Below are 13,767 nucleotides of genomic sequence, written 5' to 3'. Positions count from 1 at the left end.
GCATTAAATGATAACATATGTGTTACTTGAACGAAATGCAATGAAGACTTTTAAAATAAAATGACAGTAATAAAAAAATACAGAAGAAATATGGAAGACTACAAACCTCACTAAGGACTGTATACAACTTCATCAATTTTACAGTATCTCTATGTTGATTTTCATTGTAATATATATTGCCCAAGGTGAATTTTAACATTCTTTCAAAATACAGTATTCTAATAATTAAATTTCATATTTCATGTTAATAAATTAAATTTGGTATACTTTGTCTCTCTGACTGCCAAAGACCTGAAACATAATAGATATTAATAAATCTTAATTGAAAAAAGGAAAGCTTGAATTTGACTGAAAAAAGCATTGATGCATCAATGCTGATAAATAATTGTACTTGGGTAGTTCATTAAGTGCAGAATTTGAAAACTATACTTTGTAATCAATCATAGAATGCAGATGTTTCAGCATACTGATTTTAGGCATGAGAAAAATTATATTCAGAAAGATGAAAATACTTCCAAAAGATCACACAAAGACCAGGAAATTTCCTCTAAATTTGGATGCTGATAAAAAATTCAGAATGATTTTTTTTCAAGACCTGTTTTATTAAAACATGAATGTTATTTGCTATATTAAAGGTGTGAAATATTTAAATCCACTTAAAATGCCTGTTCATATTTTATTTACACAACATATCTATTTAGATTTGTATAAATGTTAACATGAGACAATAAGTCAATCCACATAGAAATAAAGTTTTTTTAATTGCAACCATAAACAATTTCATATATTACATATGAGAATAAGTGTGCACACACGCACACATGCACACATACACACATGTATACGGATGCATATAAATAAACACCTCTATATTTGAAAAACTTGTCATAGTTATGCTAATTATTTTGAATTTTTTCTTTAATAACTGATGAATGGAAGTTTACGGATTGAAAATGAGGACGATTCTTTAGAGTTTAACTTTACGTTGAGTAGTGACTTAGGCAGTGGGGAGAATCTGGCTTATTATTTCTATATGTCAGTAAGAGGCAGAAAAACAACACACCTCTGGCAAATACACCGTGTTCTCAAGAAGAAAATGAACTGATATTGTTCTCTCACCAGGGCTATTTGTGCTAGATATGGATAATGGTCACAGGTGGTCTGATCTATTCTTTCCCTATTTTAGCTGAGAAATAGCTTTTCACATACAGGACAATTCACTTCTATTTAGCTCCAAAAATGAAATGTCCTTGCATTTGTAACCAAATTGAAGTTATCTTTCTTTTATCTTGACCAAATCTCCTCATAAGTAGGCCTTGAAAAATTATTTCAAACTTTAAGAGGAAAAAATAGCCTTTGTAACATAAACAGCAAAAGGTGAGGTGTTAGTGTAGTCATTTGGTCAGTAGTTAATATTAATTTAATTTCCAACTTTTTAAACACTTGAGAGAAAGACTTTAAATAGTTTTTGTTTAAATTTTTCACTGTTATATAATTTGGTACACTCCACACATATGGAAAATGGCTTTAACTTTAAAATCTTCAGTTAGATTATCAATTCAAACTTACTCCTGGACTATGAATTGGAATGTTCTATGCAAAACAACTAAGGGTATTTCTGTCCAAAGAAACATACAGAGAACAAGGTCATAGGTTTGGAAATTTCATCATTAGGTGTGTGGCCAGATATTTTCAAAGTATTATATATTATTTTGAAAAATATGAAAACAATAAAAACTAAAATGAAATGAAATTTACACTAGATTGTGTCTTGTGGGAGGGGGAATTTATTCCATAACATTGTAACAAGAACCACAACCACATCAAAATTAGCTGTTTCTTTGCGTCATTAACTTTTCTCTATAGCATTTGCAACTACTTAACAAATTAATTGTGAGAAAGAGAAGCTAAAGGCAAGTTAAGATATGTGTTTTCATCAGTAAATTTTGAGCAATGAACAGCATTGTTCCTTTCTTATAGCTCATTTATATTTCATTTTTAAATTATATCTATTTTTATTGGTGAATTGTAATTGCACATAACAGTGTGCTTCACTGCGACATGCCGGTACATCCACCAAGCAGAGTTCAGGTTCATTCCCCAGTACTTCCCTTTTCCCTTCATTCCTCCCTACTTTTCTCCTTTCTGAATTTCTCTACTGGTCTTGCTTCTATTTATTTTGTTTGGTGCATTATAATTAAACTTAAAAGTGGGTTTCATAGTGATATATTCATATATGCATATGGCATAATTTGGTGAATTTTATTCCCCTGTACCTCCTCTTTCCCTCCCCTGCTCCATGGTCCTGGATACCCTTCATTTATATTTTCTAGAACTCTGTTAATTTTTAGGATTCTATCATTCCACACTGTATAATTATTTCCAAGTCAACTCTTAAAATTTAATCTCTAGGGCATGTCAAAATTATATTTAGTGTTCACCTAAATTATAAATGAGAAGCCAATCTGTACTTAATTTATAATATTCTGATAAAATATTTAAATCAGATATTGAAATATATATTATTCTTAAATATTCAATGATGTTACTCTGAAGATTTTTGCTTAGACAAAACTAGTAATTTTTAATTTGTATTTGTGTATCATTTTTCCAAGTTTCTGTTTATACATTTCTCTTGGTTTTAATGTCATATCTATTTCATAATAACAAATCTAAGGAATATTTAACATATAATTCTATTCTTTACAGAAGCAGTCAAAAAGAAACAGAAAAACCTTCTATAATGGTCAACAAACTCTGAATATTGAGTCACATATATATTGATGTTTACTCATGCCACAGCACAAAGCTCACTCGTTTAATTTACAGTTCAGTGGCAAGTTTGGTAGGCTTTAATAAATTATACTTTTCCAAACATTTCATCTTATTGATTGCATACGTCTAATTATTTTTATCATAAAAACTTTAATTTATAATTCTATATCTTCCACTTCAACAGATTTTTCAATAATCATTATGAAGTAGAATATTTTATTGCTTTGTAATATGTTACACAAACCTTCTTGTATATCTCTATTTTATAAAAATTTTAAAGATCTCATTAAAATCTATTCTTCCTTTTAGATCATTAATAAAAATGTATCTAACTGTATCTAGCAACAAAAAGTTGATGCTTATGTTCATACTCATCATTAATGTTTTCCTATGGTTTTCTTTCTCTATGTTCTTTTATTGACAATCATTAATATAGTGCTAACATAGATATATGTTATATAGGAAATTAAAATCATGAATCCAAGAAGGTAAGTTTTATACTGTATCAAAGTTATATAATATATCATAACTTTCCTTAAAATTATAACAAGTGTTATCTTTCTTAATAATGATAGTTTAATTTATGAATACATTTTGTTTTTAAATGCATATTTTATTTATGATGCATGATTCATTTGCCTTGTTAGGGATTAAACTGAATACATATTTATAAATTCCAGCATATGTTGTCTCCTCTATTCAACAATGCACTACACTTTCTTAGTTCATTAAGGTTCACATCCTGCAAAATACATTTTGTATTTTGTACCACATTTGATTTGAAATTATGATTATGTTCCCATAAAGATTTTAATAAAGGATTATGGATCCTACATACTTAACTATTTTGTTGACTTTTTTTCCTACTTCTTTCAAAAATAGGTTTAAATTAGTTGGTTAAATATGATTGTGTACAAAGCAATAAATCTGGAAGAATTTGTTCCTTCCTGTGTTTTATTGCATAAGGCTAGCAACTCTTGAAACTGATTGTTTAAATAGAACATTTTCCAGAATTATTTTTGTATCAAGAAATGTAAATAATGTATGTAAATGGCTTCATTTAAGCAGACAAAAGAAATATGGCATAGTATAGTGAACAAAGCACAAAACACAGAACATTGAGACTTTCCTATGCAGTATCCTCCATATATGAATTATGAAAATTCATCATTTAGGTTTGACTTAATTTGCACCAAACTATATGGAGAACTGACATTCAGAAGTTGACAGTTATGTCTGCTTTTCATGACTCTAGCAAAAATTATATCCCTCAGTAACTATTTTATCACATTATTTTCCAAACATGATTGAATTTTTTTCCATTTTTACTATTTTTTATCCACATCTTTTATTTACCATGACCATAATGCAAGAGAGAAGACAAATAATAGAAGATAAACACATTCTTGTGAAACAAATTGAAAGATCCTCCAAGTTAATAACAAAAAGCAATATTATAAATACTTTTGTTATGTTCATTATGTTTGTTATGAATTTGGTCTATGTTGGTGAATCATCCATGTTCAGTTTACCAATATGTGTATCACTGTTGTTGAATATAGTATGCTATGTTAATTTGATCAAGTTGTTTGATAATGTTTTTCAGGTCTTTGATAACCTCACTGAATTTCTACTGACATTACATATTTTATTAAAAGGAGGGTTGAATTCTTATATCTCAGTTGTAAATTTATCAATGTATTAAATTTTATAAAATTTGTATTTCCATATATTGAAATTCTGTGGATAAGTGCACAGATAATGAGAATTTGTATCTCTTCTCTACCATCAGACAATCCCACTTGTCATGCCTGGTTTTTTATTCTGATGTCAATTTTGTGACTTCTTCACTGTTGATGTTAATGATCCTATTTTTTACTCTTAATCTATGTTAGTATGTTTTTTAAAAGGATTTCTTGTAAACACAGAGTATTGCTTTTTATCCAATCTGACAATCTCTAGGTTTAAATTGGTATGTTCAAAATATTTGTATTTTATATGATTATTATTATGTTTCGATTAAAATCCAACATTCAACTGCTTTATACTTGTTCTGTCTGCTTTTACTGTTTTACCCCTCTTTTTGATTAATTGGTTCTATGTTTTGATCCAATTTATTTCCGTGGTTGATTTCTTATTTATACCTCATTTTGAAATATGGCTTGATGCCTTTTTTTTTTAATTTCTCTGGTTTACAATATGTCGTTTTAATTACCGTTGTCTACTTTCAAATAGTAATATACTTATTCCTGTAGAACAAAAGAATTGTCCAAACAGTATGTTTCCAGTTATTCTTTTCCATATTTTGGTTTATAGCTATCATATATTATTTTTTACAAGTGTATTTCTACAAAATGCATTGTTATTAATTTTCTGAGCATTTTCAATCTATGTTTTTGTGTTATTATTTTCTTAATGTATCTGAATATTTTTGTTTCCCCAATGTATATGTACCTAAATAAGGACTACAGACCTCCATAGAAAACATCTGGGAAGTTCGTCACCAAAATTTTACTATGCTTCCCAAAGATTGTTTTCATGTGGATCAGCCTTCTCATGAAGGGTTTGAAGTCTGAGAACTGGCCGGGATCTGAAACTGAACCACTTTGTTCAGTGGAACCACTTCATTCAGTCTTTTGACCATCCAGGTTAAACAATGATTCAATCCCTTCAGGCATAAGGTTCCAGATTACTCCAACAGGTAAACAGGGTAAACCTAAAATGTCATGGTTCAAATTTAAGGATAGTTTTTGAATGGTTAGTGAAGGTAAGAAGGAAATAAATTCAATGTCATATTTTTGAACAATTTTATAATTGTTCAAAACCTTCCAATTTTATAATTCTTTAGAGGGGTAAAAAAAAAAACAGATTCATAAGGAACTGTTCTAGATGAAATAAAAGTACCATGAAAAGCAAGAGGATTTGAAAAGAGCAAAGTAGATTATAGTGTGTGCTATACTCTGACAGCCTAGTTTCCCCTTTAGTAACATGATACTCATTCATAGCCACAGACTGAGAATACAGCTCAGCTTAGTGATGGAGTGTCCTGGAGTTTGATCCCCAGTAAAAAAAAAAAAAAAAAAAAAAAAAAAAAGAAAAAAAAAAAAGAAAAGAAAAAAATATATAAAGAAAAGAGGAGTACTCCCTCCACATATCAACCTGCTCAACCTGATATCTGATATCAACTTATTCACAAACCTCTTCCTCGCAATTCATTTCCTAAAGACATTGGGCCACGATGCTGTTCCTTAGGTAAAGAAGAGTTTTTCGTGACTATATATAATTTCAAGTGTCTTGAATAGATTTTCAGTCTCATTAATTTTTTGTAACTTATCATCCTTGACTTACATAAGCAAAAATTTCATGTGAGATGAGTTCAAAAGATAGTTTTTGAGATTCCCTTCTTTACACATTATCAAGTTTTCTTCATTTATTCAATCATATCTTTGTGTTCATTTTTCAGTTATTATCAGAACTTATTTTGAAGAATTAATGCTTACAACATTTATAGAACTTTGCCCAGATTTCTTTACATATTAAATAAACATAACAGCTTCTGCAGGAATGTTATGAGAAATATATAAAATAAAATAATATATGCAAATCATTCTTTATGGCAGATGAAGATAAAGTTGTAAGCATGTATCTCCTCTTTTCTACAGTCCAACTTGCATGAGGGATTTTTTTATGGTATTGTGCCAGTAATTCAGCAAAATATTCTGTTATTGACTAAGCTTAGCCCATTGGTGCTAATATCTTCAAGGAATCAAGGAAAACATTCAAATAAAACCTTTTCATTTGAAAGAGGAAGATTTTATGTTCCTTAACCCCAAGTAATCAAACAATTTGTAGAGAGTAGACAATTCTGGTGAGACAAAGAAAAATTTTGATTGCTTCCCAAAGCATTTTCATTTGTGCGCACACATGAATAGATGGGGTGGGATGGGGATTCTACTTTGCTTATGGTAATCTAAAGATATCTAAAACAGGACCAGGAAAAATATACTGCAAAACAATACATATAACAGTTCTGCTAATTTCTTGAAACTCTGTTTTCCACAAGAGATACAGTAGGACAAATGGTCACATTTCCAAACCAGTGACTAATCATACAAAACTCTGAGAGTAATCAAAAGTAGAGAAGTGAGTGCAATTCACAATATTCTTACAAAACTAAAGATATTCTTACTATGAGATCCATTAGTCACACTCTTTGGTATTTACCCCAAATAAATTGAAAACTATGTCTACCTAAAATCTTGAACATGTATGTTTATAGATGAGGTGACATCTTAGACAATGATATTGCCTACAATTTTCCTAAATAACTGAGCAAAGGCTAACTGCTGTCAGAAATGATAATATCTTTGAATTTATGCTATTGATACATGGCTATGGAACCTGAAAAAATGTATGAAATGGGACCAAGAATATTGCAGTTTTCATAAGAGATGCCCTAAGAAAGAGCTTTCCCTAAAATTGTGATAAATGCGAATATACATTTACTTATAGTCACTGGAAAATTCAACAAGGAAAGTATGTACTTTTAGCAGTTTGTAATGATTAGTTTAATCCTTACATTAGTGTAATGATTACAGTTGTAATGATTAGTTTAATCCTTGCTGCATCTATGAACTTATTTTAAATAACAGTCTAAGATAATGATCAATGATGATGATGATAATTGTGGTTATAAAAATTATATGATTTGTCTATAAAATGTATCAATTTGAATTGCAAACAATTTGAATTTCATATTTGCTGCCATCTCAAAATGTATTTTTAGGCTAAAATGAAGCATAAGTCAATCTAGAATTTGATATATTTAATTATTTTTTAAACTGCATTAAAAGATACATAAAAATCTGTTAAAATCATAGTAAATATGCAATAGTAGAGAACTCAAGGGGGTTGCCTTAAAAATTGCTATTACATAAATGCAGATTCTAAGTGGATTGACAAGCATTTACCTAAAAACTTCAGACATAAAAACACACGTTATTCTTCAATTCCATCCATTTATCTGCAAATGCCATAGTATTATTCTTATTTATGCCTGAATAATATTCCATTGTGTATATATACCATAATTTCTTTATCCATTCATCTGTCGAAGGGCATCTAGGTTGGTTCCACAATCCAGCTATTGTGAATTGAAGTGCTATAAACATTGATGTGGCTGCATTACTGTAGTACGCTACTTTTAAGTCCTTTGGGTATAAACCGAGGAATGGGATAACTGGGTCAAAAGGTGGGCCGTTCCAAGTTTTCTGAGAATGTACATACTGCTTTCCAGAGTGGCTGCACCAATTTGCAACTACACCATTACTGTACAAGTGAGCCTTTTTCCCCACATCTACACCAACATCTATTATTGTTTGTGTTCTTGATAATAGCTATTCTAATTGGAGGAAGATGAAATCTTAGAGTTGTTTTAATTTGCATTTCTCTAATTACTAGAGATGTTGAACACTTTTTCATATATTTATTAATTGCCTGTATATCTTCTGTAAAATGTCAAATAAGCCAAACCCAAAAAACCAAAGGCCAATGCTTTCCCTGATAGTGGACAATGATACATAATGGGGGTGGGGGGGGGGGTAAGAGAAGAATGAAGGAACTTTAGATTACGTAGAGGAAAATGGGAGGAGGGCACGGGGGTATGAAAGATGGTGGGATGAGACAGACATCATTACCTATTACCCATGTACATCTATGATTACACGAATAGTGTAAATCTACATTGTGCACAACCATAGAAACGTAAAGTTGAATCCCTTTTTTGTACAATGAATCAAAGTGCAGTCTGTAAAAATAAATTAATTAATTAATAAATTATATTTAAAACACCACACACATGTTACTTGAGATAGGGGAAGCTTTAAATAACTGACCATTAAGTCTGCAATAAATCCCCGAAAAAAAATGTGTGGAAAGCAATGTTCATAAACATGTTGTAAGAATTTTTTTCTTTAAGGGTAGTGTTTGGATATCTCATCAAGGGTGGGGAACACTATTCTGGATTACTTAATTACCCATAGTTTAAAGTTTTCAAATTAATCGTGTGTGTGCGCACGCGTGTGCGCGGGTACTTTTTCCTTTGTAAACCACTAAGAAAGGATCAGAGGTGTAGAAATGTTATGGAGTTTCTCTTCGAAAAGAATCAGTTAAAAAAAGATGGAATTGTACAAAGTAGACCTCTTTTCTTTAAGTCTTAGGTGTTATTCACTGATATTATACAATTTCTCTCATTATTGAAATACTGCACGCATAGGAAAAAAAATTTGGTCCCACAAATTACTACAAACCCATCATATTTATTTCAACGATATTGTGAAATAATAGGAAAGTTAATTTTCTTCTCAGCATGACAATTTTATTTTTTGCTATAAAAAAGACAACTAATATACATTTGAGTAGTCACAACTTTCGACTGTTACTATTAGCTATGGATCATGATGTGCATTTTCTTAAAGATAGGTTTTTAGTGTCAAAATTATAGTTGTTAGCATTGATAACTATTTAAAAATTTAGTTTAATTATTAAAATGAAGTAAAAACAGTATATCCTTAGTGCAAAAAGCCATGTTTTAGGAGTCATGACTACTGAATGATTTATCATGTTGGGTCTCCGTTGTTGTATATTCCAAACAAGCTTTGTGTATACAACTTTTTGTAATCATCTGTTTCTTAAAATCATAAAGCCAATTGTGCATTTAAGCTAGAGACGGAACCTCAGGGCATGCCCATCTGTCTAAACAAATAAGCACATTTCCAGCAGAGTTATGGGGACAGATTGTTCTTTAAACTGATGTGATGGATGTGAATGTTTAAGAAATTATGAATTATTAAAGAAACAGCACACAGTTTTAATGCATAGCTTTTGTTTGTTATAATTATATTCTGGAGAGATATTATTGACTCTGAAGGGGTTTTTTTTTAGTACTATTATTAAAATATCATTAGCATTAGAATGTGTCCAGATTAAGGTAAGGTAACTAAAACCATGAAAAAAATCACATTACGAAAGCAATTGAATATTGCAGAAATAAAATCTCCTTATATATTAAGGACATATTCTTAAGTTCAAAGAATTAAAGTACATGAATTTTGTTCACTAAATTTTATTTTAAAATAAAGTAGAACAATCACTATACTCTAACTCTATTAAATATTCTAATAGTCATTTTTATTATTTTTCTAGTGATTAAACTCCAGGCCTCATACATGCTATGCAATCACTAGACTCCTGAAATACACCTACAATTTCCAAGTTATATGTTCTCACAGTGATATTTTTAACCTCACTACTAACCCATGCTTCTATAAAAAAAAACTTTTAATGAATGTGTCTTAAATTTTAAAAGACAATTCATATTTATAGTAGTATGAACAGAAATTATCTTCTCTACAATTTAATTAGTCAGTTGAAAAGTTAGCATCAACAGAGAGGACCATCTTTAGCACAGGTGTGGAGTGATAAATATGTTAGAGATTTCGTAGAATTGATGGGACCTAATGAAAATGTTCAAAATTTCAGTTAAATCACCACTCTTTCTGCTTTTTGGAAAGAAAAAAATAAAAAGCTTTCTGTACTACCAATTTTCTTCTGAAATCCAAAGGTCAGTATTTGAATGAAAAGGAAAAGGGAATTGTTAAAAACTGTTTACAACTTTTCAGTCATGCTACAAACTGGGAGGAGCAGTATAATAATCAGAAAGGAGAAATTACTCCAAGAAAACACTGTGATCACACAAAGAGTTTTTCTTTTTTCATCTTTAGAAAGGTAGTTTATACAATTAAAGATAATCATTTATGTCCACAGAGTGGTACATAAAGACTTCCAATGATTTGTAGTGGTGGCAGGCAATTTATCTATAGTTCTTAGTGAAGATAAAACTTATTTTCTTCCTTGCATGAGCAATTTTGTGCACCAAAATCTTAATTATGCCTTAAAAATATTATCTTCCAAAAGAAAGACATATATATAAATATATATATATGAAAACCTACATGCATATGTGTATTTTTTCACTATCCCCTAGTTATAATTAAAATATGTAGACTCAATTGGGTTTTAACTTATTTTGCATCTTTGAAATTAATTCTCTGTACTGAAGTAGAGATTAACCATATTAGTTGCCCTACATCTTAATTTTGTGGTATATCAAATAATATAGTTTATAATATTTTGAGCTGGCTTCCTGTTCAAATTGTAGCCCATCAGAAAAATGCTTTATTCTCCATAACCTCACGTGGTTAGAATAGAAATATCCACGGTAAATTTAACAGTTTTGAAGTTATGTTTACCCTCCTTCCTGTTGGTATTAAGATGTCTTGTTCACTCCAGTAAACATTTTCTTTCACCCTGGAAGGATTTGAATCTCTATTTTATTCCTGGTATTATAAAAATTCACACTGACATATGTCTGTGACTGGACTATCCTTTTATTTTGTTTTAGTGTCCTCTCTTAGAATTTATTATATAACCATAAACAATTTGTGTGTGTGTGTGTGTGTGTGTGTGTGTGTGTTATTCTTTGGATATTTTCCCCTTCATCTTAAGTATTTTCTTTTTCAGAATACACTGTTATTTTAAGGTGAAACCCTCTAAAACTCATCTATCTTTTTCTGTGTCTCAATGTTTCTATTTTCAATGATTTCATCCACTTGTTTTCTGGTGTTCCTATAAAATTATTTTGACTACCATAGTTTTTATTTTCTTATATTCAGTTCTGATCATTAGCCATTTTTTCATAGAATAAACAATTATTCTCCCTGAAGACTAAAGTTTTACCATTTTATTTTACCACCTGTAATGTCCTTCCTGCTTGTACTATTTTTGTTTTGTTGTCTTTCATGATGGAGGCTTTCAACAAATCAACTGATTTTCTTTATTGACATTTCATATTTAAGAATTAAGTACTAAAAGAGGACTGAACATTCTGGTAAGGACAAGTTTTCTGATCTCGTGAAATTAATGTAGGATGGTCAGGGAGTAGAAAACCTTTCCATTGCTCTCGCTAAATGTCAGCAACCACAGACTTTCTCTCTGAGACTAATTGATCCAGAGAATACTCTGACTGAATAGGATAAATGGGCCTGTAGTTTTTTGTTTTTTGTTTTTTCTTTTCATGGACTAATTTTTATTTAAGACCTTACTCTCTCTTAGTTTAATCCTGCATCTGCTTGGCCTATGTCTACCACTTTAGAAGACTCAGTTCCTTTAGTTTATACACTTCCTGAGAATCAGGATTAGCTGGCTAGAAAGATGTCTTGGTGTCTAGATCTCAGAGCTAGTGTAGCTTTCTGGGAGTCTCACTCTTCTTTGAACACTTATCCAAATCGGCCTCCTGCCCTTCAGTACTTATTCTCAGTCCTATATTCCACAGTATGTCATGCTACTACTACCTGCTTATTTCAGAAGTTTTTCAGGGGAAACTGTCTCACTTTTAATTTTAGGCTTTCCTTCTGCAGAGAGTTACCCTGTTGCTATGCTCTCTCTGCAAAGTCATTTACCACTTTATCCCACTTCCAACTTTTGTACTTTAAAAAAGTTACCATTCTACAAAATTTCATCAAATATTTTTTCTGTATTTTTACTCTTTTTTCCAATTATTTTTGAATGAAAGATAGATATTCCTTATAATGTCACCTTGAAATTACAAATTTTTGGCTAATATTTTATAATAATTTGATAATTTATATTTACAGGATTTTAGAAAAATTATCTATATTGTTTGTTTTGTTTCAGTGTTGTGGATCAAATCCAGAGCCTCAAACATGGGAATCTAGCATTTTACTGCTGAACAACACACTTCGCTATTATCTTTTTAATTTTTAATCAGTATGTCTTAATTGTACATATATTTGGGGTTCAGTGATATAATCCAAACTCCATTTATCTTATACCCACAAACATACATACACTTTCAACCCTATACTAATTGCTATTCTATATTCAAGTCAACATTTTTTTACCTCACAGCAATATTTTATGTACTTCAGTCTTCCTTTGATTCCTTTTAGTAAATTTACATTGTCAATATGTATTTATCTATTTGATGGTTGTTGGAGAACCACAGCCCTACTGAGTGCTTTGAAATGGTGTTGCAAAATAACTTTGTATTTGCGATAGACTTTCTACATAAAGTTTCAATATATGATTACAGATAGATGCATAATTTTCTGATTTTTTATTCCTTTATCTACATAATAGCGTTTCATTATAAATTATGTTTAAATATGTTATTAAAAAGTCAAAATTACTATGAAGTATAGGCATAATAGGATAGCCTCTTAAATTGCACATCACATCCTGGCAGCCTATAGTTATAAGCACCTACCAGATATTACACATTAAAAGCATTTGGGTTCAATCACTCATAAAAATAGATATGAGAATATTGGCTGATTGCATTCATGCAAAATCTTTGCACCTGAAACTATTGACTTGAATAGCATATTTAAAAATTTGGTTTGAAAAACATGGCCCAGGAATTGAAATTTTAGGTAATTTTTCAAAACCTCTTATGATTCATTTATATTTTCCATCTATGTATTTTCAAGTTCTTTCTTTTGTGAATAAGATCGAATTATGCCAAAGCCTAGATGTTAAAAGTATTCCTTAAGCTTACCTGCATTCATACATATTATTCTGCTTGATATTAGCAATAGCATTTATTGTTCTGTGTTCATGGTCTTTTCTTAATGTACATAGTTTTTTTATTGTGGTGCACTAATCACAATTGAGAGCTGTACATGGGAAGAAGTAAAACATAAATTTTTAAAATGCACTAAAAATTCTTCTCTCCTGATCCGTTTCTGATTCTTCCATCACTACTATCCAGTCTTTTTTTTTTCAGTCTTTACAGAATTTTTTTACATTTAAAAAAAAATGGTTCTAATTAGTTATACATGAAAATAGAAAGCATTTTGACACATTGTATACAAATGGAGCATAACTTCTCATTCCTCTGGATGTACATGGTGC

The sequence above is a fragment of the Sciurus vulgaris genome (assembly GCF_902686455.1).
Source record: "Sciurus vulgaris genome assembly, chromosome: 4".
Taxonomy (NCBI): domain Eukaryota; kingdom Metazoa; phylum Chordata; class Mammalia; order Rodentia; family Sciuridae; genus Sciurus; species Sciurus vulgaris.
Note: the sequence above shows the minus strand (reverse complement) of the source record.